Source organism: Sycon ciliatum, chromosome 2, assembly GCF_964019385.1.
Source record: "Sycon ciliatum chromosome 2, ocSycCili1.1, whole genome shotgun sequence".
Lineage (NCBI taxonomy): Eukaryota > Metazoa > Porifera > Calcarea > Leucosolenida > Sycettidae > Sycon > Sycon ciliatum.
This window is the reverse complement of record NC_088644.1, coordinates 47,842,731-47,857,888: the sequence shown is the minus strand read 5'-3', so window position 1 is coordinate 47,857,888 and position 15,158 is coordinate 47,842,731. Positions and strand designations below refer to the sequence as shown.

General features: G+C 49.2%; 2 long non-coding RNA genes across 2 annotated transcripts; one reads left to right on the top strand and one right to left on the bottom strand.

The window, feature by feature from the left end:
- The first annotated feature begins 6,629 nt into the window (after positions 1-6,629).
- On the top strand, positions 6,630-7,847 carry LOC135810927 (uncharacterized). The gene is made up of 2 exons (XR_010552466.1): positions 6,630-6,958; positions 7,272-7,847. It is a non-coding gene; the product is annotated as an uncharacterized LOC135810927 (long non-coding RNA).
- Positions 7,848-11,910: 4,063 nt separating this feature from the next.
- LOC135810281 (uncharacterized) lies at positions 11,911-13,368 on the bottom strand. The gene is made up of 2 exons (XR_010552299.1): positions 13,244-13,368; positions 11,911-12,958 (listed from the first exon to the last, which is right to left on the bottom strand). It is a non-coding gene; the product is annotated as an uncharacterized LOC135810281 (long non-coding RNA).
- Between the last annotated feature and the right edge of the window lie 1,790 nt (positions 13,369-15,158).

The window sequence follows — 15,158 nt, the reverse complement described above, 5'->3', positions numbered from 1 at the left end:
TAAAGCCCTTTCGTGGAACAGCCGGCGAAGAGTTTGATGTATTTTGGGCAAGGTATTTGGCTGCTGCGAGTGCAAATGGTTGGGACGACACTAAGGCAGCAGCAAATTTGCCATCCCTGCTTGATGGTGCGGCATTTGTCCTCTATTCCAGATTAAGCACGGATGACAAGAAAGATTTGTCTAAAATAAAGAAGTTGTTGTTGGATGCCTATTCGGTGTCCAGCACAAGAGCCTATCAATTGTTTTCGACACGCCAGTTACGTGGGATGAGGCAGTGGAGAGTTACGCAGCAGATCTAAAAAGATTGGCAGAATTGGCTGGCCACAAGATAACTTCTGATTCTGATCCTGTGGTTGTGGAACAATTTCTCACAGGTTTGCCGCCATCTTTTGCCTGCCAGGTCCGGATGAGCTTGATCGGCCAAACAGCTTCGCTAAGCAACTGCATCGAGCGTGCACGTATATTGCGTCTAGCGGAACGAGACTCCGCAGCAAGTAAGCCCAGGAATGTCGCTGCAGCTACGGGCATGGCATCGGGCCGGTCATCGGGCTGGTCCTCAGGCAAGTCTGTTCTGTGCTACAATTGTGAGGAGGTTGGGCATGTCAAGAGGAATTGCACAAAACTGAGGAAGGGAACGTTGAAGTGTTTCAATTGTGATGAGCCGGGTCACATAAGAGAGAACTGCCCTGAGTGGCGAGAATTTCAAAGCAGCCGAAGCGCAAAGAGAAAGGTTGCTGCGGTCAATTCGGAGTCGAGCTCCACTCACAAGTGTCTATACACTACCACTGTTGATTCTAGTCCTAGTGCAATGCCATTAATTTGTCTTCGTCGACATCTGCGATGATGAAAGATGGCAGCGGGTGAGAGGGGCTATTGACACCGGTTCAACACGTACCTTAGTAACATTATCTGCAGTTCAGTCATGTGATGCAGCTGCACAGATCAATAGGAATGCTCAGTGTGACCTTGTTGCATTAGATGGCACCCCAATTCACGTGCTTGGTGAGATTTGTCTGGAGCTGAAGCAAGATGATGGTCCTGTTAGTCTCCCTACAATTGATGTTACAGCTGTTGTTGTGCCTGACCTTGACATTGTTGCTGCTGATGTGTTGTTAGGCTCCGATCTCGTGGCAGCGTCGGGTGGTCTTCAGCTGTGGTACGATGACAGTATCCTATCCGCCGTCAGGTTTGGTGCGACGCCAACTGCTGCACCCGCTACCGTCGCTTCGGTCAGTCAGTCTGCTACCACTAGTGTCCATCCATCGAAACACGTCACCACTGAATACACAGCCGACGGTGTGACATTCGGCGCTGATGACGGTACAGTGGCTTGGAACGGCTCGTCATGGGAGCTGAGGTGGAACTGGAAGAATGGTCAGCCGCCGACACAGCCTGTTGGAAGTGGGCTTGGTCAGTACAACTGTAGTAATTTGACACCTGAGCAGGAGGTGAAGTTTAACGATGAAGTGGAATCCTGGATAGCAAACGGCTGGCTTGTGGAACATAGCAGTGAGATTCATGGAGCGCCTGCAGCTGTACTGCCGATTATGTCTGTGGAACAAGAGCATAAGGAATCTACTCCTATTCGACCAGTGCTTGATTGCCGACAGCTCAACGAGTTGATAGTATCGCATCCTGGAAATGATGCACCAGTGTGTCAGGACACATTGCGGAAGTGGAGAGCAAGCGACGATGATGCTGAGTACTCGCTGCTAGACATCCGCAAAGGGTACTTGCAAGTGAAAGTAGCACCGGAGCTGTTGCGATATCAAGTAGTCCTCTGGAAGGAGAAGAAGTACGTGATGACCCGGATGGGCTTTGGTTTAGCTGTCGCGCCAAAGTTCATGGATATCGTAGTGAAGTGGGTGACCCGTGACTACCCAGAAGTCGACAACTACGTTGATGACCTTCGTGTTCCGTCATCTGACACCGATGCCGTCTCCGATGTCCTGCTCAGTTATGGTCTGCCTACCAAAGAAGCGGAGAACATGGAGTCTGCTCGAGTGCTTGGTCTGCAGTTGTTCCGAGGTGACGACGGCCAACTCTACTAGAAGCGACGCAACCAGTCTAGCCTGCAGTGTCCTGAGAAGCTGACTAGGCGAGAGATATTTTCTTGGTGTGGTCGTCTCACAAACCACTACCCAGTCCTATCTTGGCTTCGTCCGGCATGTTCGTTCTTGAAGCGTTTGGCCTCCTCTAATGGTGCTGGGTGGGACTCTGACGTGCCTTCTGCTGTTGTGTTGTGTTGTGCTGAGCTTACAGATCGCCTTGCTGCCCAAGACCCCACCACTGGTCGCTGGAATGTTCCAACATCGCCTGACTCGGAATGGACTCTGTATTGTGATGCTTCTGATGTAGCTCTTGGTGTCGTTCTCGAGGTAAATGGCACTGCTGTTGAAGATGCATGTTGGCTGCGACAACCAGGTGAGAAAAAGCACATCAATGTAGCTGAATTAGAAGCCGTTGTGAAGGGTCTGAATCTTGCCCAACAGTGGAAAGCACAGAAAGTGAACATTGTTACAGATTCCAAATCAGTGTCTGGGTGGCTGACAGCTGTGATAGGAAATACACATCGAGTCAAGACGGGCGGCTTGTATGCAGCGCTTGTTCAACGTCGCTTAGAGATCGTTCTTGATTTCCTGCCAACTATGTCACTGTCTGTCCAGTGGGTTCCATCGAAGCAGAATAAGGCTGATGTTTTTGTCGCGTGTTCCAGCGACATTTCTGACCGTTTTCAAGTCCCTTGCTAAAACCAGTGATGTTGTGTCTGCTGCTGTTCCCCTCCGAGACAGTGTTATCAGTTTAGCAGATATTGCTCACCACCAATCAGCTGACAGCACTATTGCAGAAGCCATCCTGTGTGTAGCTGACGGTCAGCTTATGTGTCCTGCCGCCTTCAAGAAGATCAGGAGCCAACTCGTCGTGAAAGATGGCGTACTGAAACGCAGCATCAAGCTACCCCTCGGTCAGATTGTGAATGTGCCTGTTATTGCCAAGTCTCTTGAGAGTAGTGTCCTCACTCACTCGCATACACTGACCGGTCATGGATGCTGGGAAACTATGTACCGTTTTCTTCGTGAGCGTTGTTTCGTCGCTGATCTTGCTTCTAAGTGCCAGAAGTTTGTTACGTCGTGTCGTGAATGCTGTGCAGCCAATCCTCGACGAGGTGAGTCCGTACCTCCTGCACGTGCTAGTATTACTGAGGGTCCTTGGAACATTGTCCAAATTGACACTTTGGAGCTAGGAGCTGCTAATGACTACCACTGTGTACTTATTAGTTACGATACCAACACGAAGTGGGTAGAAGTTGTGCCCTTACGGCGTCATGATGCTAAAAGTGTTGCGTCTGCCTTTGTTAACGTATGTGCCCGCTGGGGCCCGCCATCTGTTGTGCGATGTGACAATGGCACTGAATTGTTCAACCAAGTAACTTCTGCGCTATATGATGCATTTGGAGTCACAGTTAAGAGAGGTGCAGTAAGGCAGCCACAGTCACAGGGAGCTGCTGAACGGTTTAACAGGACATTGTTAAACCTGATTCGCAAGACACTAGGTGATGCAGATGATTGGCATGCTGAGCTGACCGTAATGGCAGTGTTTACCAGGACCAGGTGTGTGCAGGTGTGTGTGTGTGTGTGTGTGTGTGTGTGTGTGTGTGTGTGTGGTGTGGTGTGTGTGTGGTGTGTGTGTGGTGTGGTGTGTGTGTGTGTGTGTGTGTGTGTGTGTGTGTGTGTGTGTGTGTGTGTGTGTGTGTGTGGTGTGGTGTGTGCGTGGTGTGTGTATGTGTGTGTGTGTGGGTGTGGTGTGGTGTGTGTGTGGATGTGGTGTGGTGTGTGTGTGTATGTGTGTGTGTTTGTGTGTGTGTTTGTGTGTGTGTGTATGTGTGTGCCAACCTTTCGTAAGGCTACTTTCTTGCCAGAAGTATTTGAAAGTTTGACTTATTCTCTTGTCTGTACAATATTACAATGTACACAAGCACATGGTGTTTCCTTTTTGCAGAATGGTGGGTGCAGTTTTAGATTTTGCACGCATAGGATCGGCCTACCAACCAATCACTGACGACTTTTAACCATGCCATCGGAGAGCATCAGTGCAGATCGTGAACAGGCTTGAATGCACTGGATTGCCACAATAATAGACGCTGGCACTAGCCTAACTGGTCAGTTATGGTGGAGTAGCTTGTGGAGGAAAGATCTCATTTCCCCTCTAGTGTCTGCTACAGTCCAATACAGCTGTGTGTCACGTGTACCTGCTTGACAGACATGTAATTGTTTACAACACAATCGCTCGGAGGGGAAAATTGTATATGTGTGTATGTGTGTGAGTGTTTGTGTGTATGTGTGTGTGTATGTGTGTGTGTGTGTGTGTGTGTGTGTGTGTGTGTATGTGTGTGTGTGTGTGTGTATGTATGTATGATTGCGCACAAGACCGGTCAGCTTGGCGAGAGCAGGTTCTGGTTTTTCAGCCTCCTCGGGCAGTAGAGAAATCCGTACTCTGCTCATCTTGCAACCGGGCTTTCTCTCGTCCTCAAGACAAGGCACGGCACAAGTGTTTGGCTGAGCGCCAACTTCCCGTCCACCAACAGCGTGGTTCAGCACAGTGCGTCAGTTGCTGCCGATGGTTCCGTAGTAAGGGTGGGCTTGCAGTTCATCGCTGCCAGCCTGCACTCCCTGAACATGCAGATACGGCATTGACGGCGTCTCTCGCTAGTTGCTGCTTCCAGCATTGTCAACGCTGCAATCGCTGCTTCAAGTCCCGGGCTGGTTTTAACCGCCATAACTGCAACCGTGGAAAACGTCTTGCTGCAGCCGATAGGGAATCACTGCCGCTGATCTGCATGCATTGCCCGAAACGTTTCCGACGACAGCAAGATTTGACGAGGCACCAGAAGTCCTGCCAATGACGGTGCACTCCAAACTCTGGCCCCCTCCGGGGGTGACATTGCCCAATGGGCAGTCATGCTATAGTAGTAGTAGTAGTGTATGTATGTGTGTGTCTGTGTATGTGTGTGTGTGTGTGTGTATGTATGTGTGTGTGTGTGTGTGTGTGTGTGTGTGTTTGTGTGTATGTGTGTGTGTGTGTGTGTATGTGTGTATGTGTGTATGTATGTGTGTGTGTGTATGTGTGTGTGTATGTGTGTGTGTGTGTGTGTGTGTGTGTGTGTGTCGATTGGAAATAGCTGCACATGCGTCTTCGATTCCAGACGATTATGGTCGCACACGTCTTTCTTCTCTTTTTCAGACTCCTCCTGACTATTCTTTCATTCTTCTGGGTGGTTACCAGGGAGTCGTACTCAAACTAGGGAGGTGACACGGCACAGAAATCCGTGTCACAGGGGTTGACTCGCACCCGTGACCCCTCGTTGTTATTTTTGGAATAGTTCAGTCCAGTCCAGTCCGAAAGGTCATACTCGGATCGACTCGCCTTCTGTACTTCACCTCCAAGCGTGCAGCATGGGTGTCTAGTTTTTGAAATTATCGAGGCAGCACATTTCGTTTACAGCCCATCACTCGCCAGTATTCTTTGAAAGACTACCAGCAATTTGTTTACCTCCTGCCATGTCCGAACTACTTGATAGCAGTGATGGCAACAGCAGCAGTTATGAGACAGCGTGTAGTGTTACGGTAACTGTTCAGAACTGTTCAGAGTCGTATCCTAGGTTAATCCGAATACTAAAAATTGACCCAAATTGCACATAACACGAAGCTGGTTTTTGAAAATTGTAAGTCGTGTATCTGCCCCATTTCTTCTTTATGACTTGCACAATACACCAGTCTTCCTAAACAACACATTTCTAGGAGGGGTTAAGTACCATATAAGAGAAGTACAGCCAGTGATATTGTCATGTTGAAATACTACAATTTTGACACAAATTACACATAACACGAAGCCAGGTTTTGAAAAATGTAAGTCGTATATCTGCCCCATTTCTTCTTTATGACTTGCACAATGGTCCAGTCTGCCTAAATAACACATTTATAGCAGGGTTATGTACCATATTAGAGAAGTACAGCCAATGATATTGTCATGTCTAAATATTACAATTTTGACACAAATTAGACATAACACGAAGCTGGGTTTTGAAAATTGTAAGTCGTGTATCTGCCCCATTTCTTCTTCATGACTTGCACAATACACCAGTCTTCCTAAACAACACATTTATAGCAGGGGTTAAGTACCATACAAGAGAGCTACATTGTACATCTAGTCATACTGTCATAATCAGCCAGCATTTTTCCTGCAGCAGTCACACCACCATCATCATTATTTCCAGGGAAATCCTCTTACATTGTCAGCTCCTACGTCGTTAGATACAATGTAGGGGGCTGTAGGACCGGCTCGTCAAAAATAGAGAACCTGAACAAGCGTGCTCGGGACGTCTCAGCAATCGTAGTATGCTTGAGCACTCCTATAAAAACTTGATCAATGGCAAAATCGTTCCCCACAGAAAAATCATACTTTGCGGGTCTTGCGTTGCACGCTTGGAGGTGAAGTACAGAAGGCGAGTCGATCCGAGTATGACCTTTCGGACTGGACTGGACTGAACTATTCCAAAAATAACAACGAGGGGTCACGGGTGCGAGTCAACCCCTGTGACACGGATTTCTGTGCCGTGTCACCTCCAGGGAGTCGTCAAATACCGGGAGTGGAAACGAGATGCGCGAGCGTGATCCATGCTCGCCTCGCGCTGGAGCACGCCGATTTTTTTCAAATAATCTTTTTTGTGCCACATTCACCAATTCCGCGGGATTTTCAAAATAACAAAATTTATTTTGGTTCTTCCTGCAAGCGGAGCAATTTAGACGTCTCCATAAATAAACCTTCTCGTCAGATTTCCGCTTCCCTTTTGTAGTATTATCACTCTTCGTCGTAGATTCGTCGGCAGTGCATGGTCATGCTGGATAGGGAGATATCGGTAGCCATTTTACGGCTGATGTTTTAGGAACTTGGGCGAGAGGTGAGTAAAACCAAGCTTTATCGAGTGAATACTTCTATCACGGAATAGCTTTGTTTTGGTTTGTTACACACGCATGCTGCATGTACAGAGCATTCGATTTATCAACCTGCAGTCAAGTATAGACCCAGGGAAGCTTCTGTTGCAAGGGCCATCCACTTTATGTGAAACTCGTAAAAAGAAATGCAATGGTAGATTTAAGAAACTATGTGATGGTCAGGAATCAGGATACACATGGCATTCTCTACCTGGATGGATACTTGTGACAATTTTAATATAGAAATACTGCGCTGTTTTCCGTGTGCGTTTTGTCCAGACCTGGACACCACATCAGCTGTGTTTTCAAGTTTAATTTGCGGTACATTAGTGGCAAGAAAGCCGTCCATCATGCCAGCATCATCCGCAGCAGCAACAGCAGCAGCACCCCAGCCCACCGCCATAGTCAACTGCACTGCAGAGACACCTAAAAGATACCATGGTGGTTGGTGTGTTGTTGCGGTGAGAAGAGAACTGGGAGCTAGCAGAAAGCCTGAGTTAACTAGCCTCAAGCCGGTGTTGGCGACTTTCGGCCATGAAATTCTGGCCAACATGTCTCCGAATCTACCAAACTTTGAAAAGATAATTGAATCTGAGACACATGAGCGCATCCACCGTGTGTGTGCATGCACAGTGTGGGCATGTCAGTATGTGTGTGTGTGTGTGTGTGTGTGTGTGTGTGTGTGTGTGTGTGTGTGTGTGTGTGTGTGTGTATGTGTGTGTGTGCTGCCAAAGATGGCTCTCTCGTCGTGCCGATTGAATATGGTCCCTGATCTCTTGGCAGACTGCCGACTTTCTGCCGTCGCTTCCATGTTGTTGGCCCCGCAAGGGGACAGGTGACCGTAATGGCAGTGTTTACCAGGACCCGGTGTGTGTGTGCATGCATGCATGCATTCCAGTGTGTGTGAATGTGCGTGCATGCGCAGTTCGTGCATGCCGTGTGTGTGCATGTGCAGTTTGTGCATGCCAATGAGTGCGTGCGCACCCGTATATTGGTGCGTGCATGTACACATGCGTAACTGCTGACACCCAAAGTAGGCAAAGAGAAGCGAGACAGAAAGAGAGAGGGATTTAGAACAGTTTAATTCGGTGTGCATTGTCAATTCCGTGATACTCGCCACAACCGGCCAAATCTGCAATTGGATTCTCAGTGTTGGTGGTGCATATACGTTGTCATGCTTCCTCTTGACATGAGACATACTGAAAGCGGTGATGTTCTCTTACACTGAAGAAGAAAATAAGAGAAATTCCTTGACTTTATAATAATGTGGTCGTCATTAAAAAACGATAATGTTTTAGAAACGAAGGGTCCCTCAAAAAGTCAGTGGCATATCATCTTACACCGAGAAAATTCACAGGTAGCACCTATATGGAAAGGACAATGGTTACGAGAAGTTTTTTCGTGGGTCGAACCAAGTGGCTTTGATTACTGAGGCTGAGCTATTTTCCTCGATAAATTACATCAAAAGTCACGTCACTATTCGCGCGTGAATCGGGCCTCCAGTCAAACATCGCAACACTGCGATAACGCCTACCGATAAATTAGGTGTCCTCCTACTATCAAACGAGCAGACCACTGCAAATATCTCTGTATACACGTTCTGATGGACGCTTTCTCCCAAAAAATACTCAAGGCTACTCTAAATTGCATTTGACGACGCTGAGGTACTCAAGGCACTGCAAAAATTTTGCGCGAGGCGAGCATGGATAATCAAGATTAACGGCGTTTCCACTCCCGGTATTTGACGACTCCCTGGTCACCTCCCTAGTTTGAGTACGACTCCCTGGTGGTTACCAACAGCCAGTGCATGCCGGAGTATGTGGTGTGATATGTGTGCGGGAAAAAAATGAAAAAGACCAAAAAGTAGGGATTCACTGGCCAGAAAAACCCACTTCATAGCTGTGTGGTGTAGACCAGGCTGAATAGTGGTGGTCAATAGATGACTTGCACAAAGATTGTCTGGATTCGAGACGGGGCAAGTGGACCTTCTGACTCTGACTTCCCCACCTTTTGAGTTCGTGACTTTCGCTTTTTGCCTGACGTACACTGCTGTGCTGAGCTAGTTTTTTGGCTACAGAGTAGAGTTGTTTTGATTCGGCTTGTAACGTCATGCCGAAGCGCTGCTGCGCTCCTGAATGCACTAGCAGACGAGAGATGGAACTGAGGCTCCCATTCCATACGTTCCTTGCCGAACCGGCCGGCCGGGAGGCAGAAAAATGAGGGAATAAGTTTAGTATCATTGGTGTAGGCTGCAACAAGCACGTCGAGGTCCTCAAGTGTGACTACTTTCCCGCAGTGGAAGCGAAGTCAAGCACAACGAAAGTTTGTGGACGTCTGAGAAAGAACTCGATTCCCTTTGTTTCGGCTGCACTAGCTCCATAGCGACCCTCTCCTGAGGACAGACTGCGGAGAGGCCAGGAACCTGCCGAGTCACGAGTGGAAGCCCAAATCACGAAAATGAAGGGTGAAAGGACTGAGTGTGAGAGCCAGATGGCCTTTAGTAGTACTTCAAGTAGTATCTGAGTTGAAGGAGAGAACAAGTGTGCTGGAGAAACGCTGCGAAGTCCTCAGGCCTGATGTGTACTAGCTACTGTTGAAGTCTCACTTGTTCCGATATGAACATTTTCATCAGCCCTGACTCTGAGCAGCTGTATCTAGACTTGGACTTAAGCCAGAGGCATAGCATTGTAAACCTTACTGAAGCCATATGTATCCAATGCCTGGCTCTAGCGAGAAAGCAGTTTGGCGCAGGCTCGCAAACTGACTATGATTGAATCAGGGAGTGATGGAAAGTAACATTATACCTCTCCATGATTAGCTGGTAACAACGACGATGCCGCTCCGGCTGGGTCTCATGGAAAAGTAACTTGCATATCTGTTTAGTTGCAACGAGGCAACGATACTCCATGTACTTTAGACATGATTGAACTACATTTTATCTCCTCCTGGGAGAAGGTGGAACAAATAATGCCAGAGTGTGTCTGATACACATCACAGTCTGCTGAGTGTGTTCATTATTGTGGACGAAACAGAACTGCGCTGTGAGGTACCTTCTGCGTTGGATCTATAGTTGAGCCACTACTCTTCTTACAAATTCCATACAACGGTGAAAGGATTTGTTGGAGCATCATCAAACAGTGCATTCACCTTCATCATACACTGGCTCCGTTGCCTACAGTAGTTCACATTTTGACGGGGCGCGCTGGGACGATACGGAAGGAGCGACGGGAACCATTGGAGTGCTCATGATGCTGGTTAGCGGAGACGGATTTGAGTGTCAGGAACAGGAACGCAACCGCACTACTCTACAGATCAGGAAGCGATGGAAGAGTTGAATCTGTTCAACCTTCCATGCCGTGTGCAGGGACACAAGTGTAAAAATGGCTACATTTCGAATGTGAACTGGCGATGGCATTGTGTGGCGACGAACACAACTGCAACTGTTCAAATTTCAGCATTTCGAACATTATGCTTCCCATGATAACTCACCGAATGGCTCACATGACAGAATTGGACATTACCAGGCTAGGATTATCATTTGCTGTATTTATGGATAGTCCTTGAGTTTTCAGATGAAGTGCTTTATCTTTTACCTGTCATTCCTTTAGAATGGCACAATGTCCATGCCAGCTTTCTTGTCTTCATAACAGACTGGTATAATCAGCATGATTCTGCTTCATTTGAGAAGAAATAAAACTTTCCTTTCGGAAAGGAAGCCCAGAAACGTCAACCCCCATGGACTGTGCTTTATGACTCTCGTCAATCGACGTTAACCGTCGCAATAACTGCTGCATGTATGTTGTGCTGTGCGAACCGTACAAGATTTTACAGCTCACCCACGCCTTCCCAACAGGCTCCTATATCCCGTACCGTTAGCGTTACATTGAATATGAACAAGGCTAGCACAGTTATCCTTCGTTCTTTCGATGGCGGCGGGTAGCATGGAACTTGACGTGTTCTTGGGATCCTCGTGCAACGCTTGCTGTTCCCGGATGCCATATTATTGGGTGCATCGAGGTTGCTTCTATGCTCACTGTTTTTTTAATTTTTTTTTTCCTAGAGCCACGTAAACCCGTCATGTGTGAGTCATGAATAAGGGGAGTGGTGGCGTGGTCTGGGATGCTCTGCCGACCTTGGGTCTCGGCTTCATCACAACCAGGCGCGCCAATAGCAGAGAGAGAAAGATAGATAGATAGATAGATAGATAGAGAGAGAGAGAGAGAGAGAGAGAGAGAGAGAGAGAGAGAGAGAGAGAGAGAGAGAGAGAGAGTTGTTGCTTGGTAAGACAAATTTTTTATAACTATTTCACCGAAGAATAAGGCAAGAGTATTTTGGGTTGGTTTGGACGCTTCTCTTCACATAATATACATGTATACTCATGTACTTCCACTAACCCTGCAAGTACAAGTGCACATACATGGCTCATGAGCTGCTGAAGTGAAGACAGTGACCGCACTGATCATTTACAGTACATGCCGTGCATCGTTCATTCATGCTGACAAAAAAAGTACACTACAGACGGTGTAGGGTGCCCGCAGTGTAGCCTGGGTGCACAGGGTGCACTTGCCCCGTCTCACTCGCGGCTCGGATCTTTGTGCAAGTCATCTATTCTTCAGCCTTGCAAGCTGTAGAATAGTGCAATCCCAGCACAAGTTGCTATGGCTTCTGCTGTAGCATCGCTATCATCGCCTCCGGCGATGGGCGTCAAACGGTCAAATTTTGTGTGTGTGTGTGTGCATGTGTTTGTGTGTATGTGTGTATGTGTGTATGTGTGTGTTTGTGTGTGTGTGTGTGTGTGTGTGTGTGTGTGTGTGTGTATGTATGTGTGATCAGGTAGCTGGATTCATCCGACACAGTGAGCCGATTTCATATCGGAGTCGGTGTGGGATACAGACCGAAACATTGGCCTAGTTTGAAGCAAGTTTTAGAAAACCAAACCTTGCTGTCTCCCACGGGGTCCATCTTATCACAGGCTCCAATACATGTACATGTATGTGCAGATAATAAAATACAAAAAGCAGAGCCAGTGACAAAGTCAATAATGTAACATAGGAAGGGGTAATTAGAAGTACACAACGGCTAGTCAACCTATAGTCAAATCATTCCAATATTAGTCACGCCCAGACCTACAGGTACATGGAAAGGAAACCAGAGCAAGCGGAGAATGTCTTGAAGAAGAAAATGAAGTAAATGAACTTAAATCACATTGTAAACAGGCATAGAACACCAATTAGCCACTTGTATGCAGTTTATACACCAGGCGAGAGCAACAATCAGAATTATTCATGAAATTTAGTTGTAAAGAGTATGCCAAATAAGATGTATGTAATGTATTCAGCAGACAATGTGTAATGTAAGAAAAAATCAATCAGCTGGTAGTTTACTGCCTACGTCCAGCAATATACCAAGAATGTACAGTGTAATTATTATACACATACGGTAGAATTGACTACACACGGTAGAATTGACAACACACGGTAGAATTGACAACACACGGTAGAATTGACAACACACGGTAGAATTGACAACACGCGGTAGAATTGACAACACACGGTAGAATTGACTACACACGGTGGAATTGACTACACACGGTAGAATTGACGACACACGGTAGAATTGACAACACACGGTAGAATTGACTACACACGGTAGAATTGACTACACACGGTAGAATTGACTGCACACGGTAGAATTGACTACACACGGTAGAATTGACTACACACGGTAGAATTGACTACACACGGTAGAATTGACTACACACGGTAGAATTGACAACACACGGTAGAATTGACTACACACGGTAGAATTGACTACACACGGTAGAATTGACTACACACGGTAGAATTGACTACACACGGTACAAAATGGCGACTTGTTCATACTGTACATGTAAAACCAGGCGACGTGTCTGTGTAAATTAGGGTCCTCATCTGGCTACGTTTCAACTTTCCGAGTCGGCATGGCAACTGTTTTACAAAGCAAAATCACAAGAGAAGAGAACGCACACTCATTCAATCAGTTTAATTCAGTACTCCAAGGGGTGAGATGTACAACAAATATCAGCCTATTATGCTAAAACAATATTGATCACAAGACTGAGAAATCCACCATTACGGTAACGATGACAACAGGCAGGATTACAATTCGGGGGGGGGGGGGGGGGGGGAGTGGGAGGCATAAGATGGCTTCAGAATTTCTGGTTATTTTTTCCGTCAAGGACAAGCAGTATGACTTGTCATTTTCGCACTTACCAGTGTCAGTTTGAACGTGTGTTTAGCTTTTTCTTCTTTGCCTGGCCATAGATTACCTGGACAAAAACACAAGAAAATAGTCAATTCAGTTACATGTAGTTTACAGGATAGACACAAACACACACACACACACACACACACACACGTGCACATCCCCCCCCCCCACACACACACGTGCACATCCCCCCCCCCCCACACACACACGTGCACATCCCCCCCCCACACACACACACGTGCACACCCCTAACACACACGTGTGCACCCCCCCCCCCCCCCCCACACACACACACGTCCCCCCCCACACATACACGTGCACCCCCCCCCCCCCCCCTACATACTCACGTGCCACCCCCCTCGCCACACACACACGTGCCACCCCCTCCCCCCCCCCCCACACACGTGCACCCCCCCCCCTCACACACACTTGCACCCCCTCCCCCCCCCCCCCCACACACACACGTGCACCTCCCCCCCCCCCCCCCCACATACACACGTGCACTCCCCCACACACACACGTGCCACCCTCTCTCCCCCACCCACACACGTGCACCCCCCCCCCTCACACAAACACACTTGCACCCCCCCCCCCACACACACACACGTGCACCCCCCCCCCCACACACACACACGTGCACCCCCCCCCCCCCCCCACACACACACACACGTGCAGCCCCCCCCCCCCCCTCACACGCACGCACCCACGCACGCACGCACACGTGCACATCCCCCCCCCCCCCACACACACACACGTGCACATCCCCCCCCCCACACACACACGTGCACATCCCCCCCCCCCACACACACACACGTGCACACCCCTAACACACACGTGTGCACCCCCCCCCCCCCCCCCCCACACACACACACACGTCCCCCCCACACATACACGTGCACCCCCCCCCCCCCCCCCCTACATACTCACGTGCCACCCCCCTCGCCACACACACACGTGCCACCCCCTCCCCCCCCCCCCACACACGTGCACCCCCCCCCCCTCACACACACTTGCACCCCCTCCCCCCCCCCCCCCCCCCCACACACACGTGCACCTCCCCCCCCCCCCCCCCCACATACACACGTGCACTCCCCCACACACACACGCACACGTGCCACCCTCTCTCCCCCACCCACACACGTGCACCCCCCCCCCTCACACAAACACACTTGCACCCCCCCCCCCCCCCCCACACACACACACGTGCACCCCCCCCCCACACACACACACACGTGCACCCCCCCCCCCCACACACACACACACGTGCAGCCCCCCCCCCCCCCTCACACGCACGCACCCACGCACGCACGCACGCACACCCCCACACACAAACACACATGCACACACACACCGCTGACAAAGACACCTACAGAGATGCAGTGTAGATGCAGGTTCTGGTTTCAAATGATTTCTCGGATAAGAGAAAAATGGAAGTTTCCGGTGTAGAAACTGCTGTTATCACCCACCCTCACAGCCTTACAGCATACACCTCTGATCACCACCAGTGTGTGTAGGTCTGCAATGGGTAGTGGTTTGATTAGGTAACAGGTTCAGGTACTTTCATCTGAGTAGCAAGTATACCCGGTTAATAGAGGCTCCGCACGGCGTGCAACGTGACAAGGCCCCATAACCTAAACACCCCCCACAGGTCCCCCCACACCCCTGCACCATCACACCCCAACCCCCTTACGCCATCACAGCCCAACCCCCTTACGCCATCACAGCCCCCATCCCTACAACCATCACACCATCTCAGCCCCCACGACTACAACCCTCACACCATCCCAGCCCCCCCCCCCCCACGTATCCTCACAGTACCTCCCCCCCCCCCCCCCCTGCGCCTACCCATCCTCACAGCCCCCCCCCCCCCCCGACATCATACACATCCTCACAGCCCCCCCCCCCACCCCACCTGCCCCT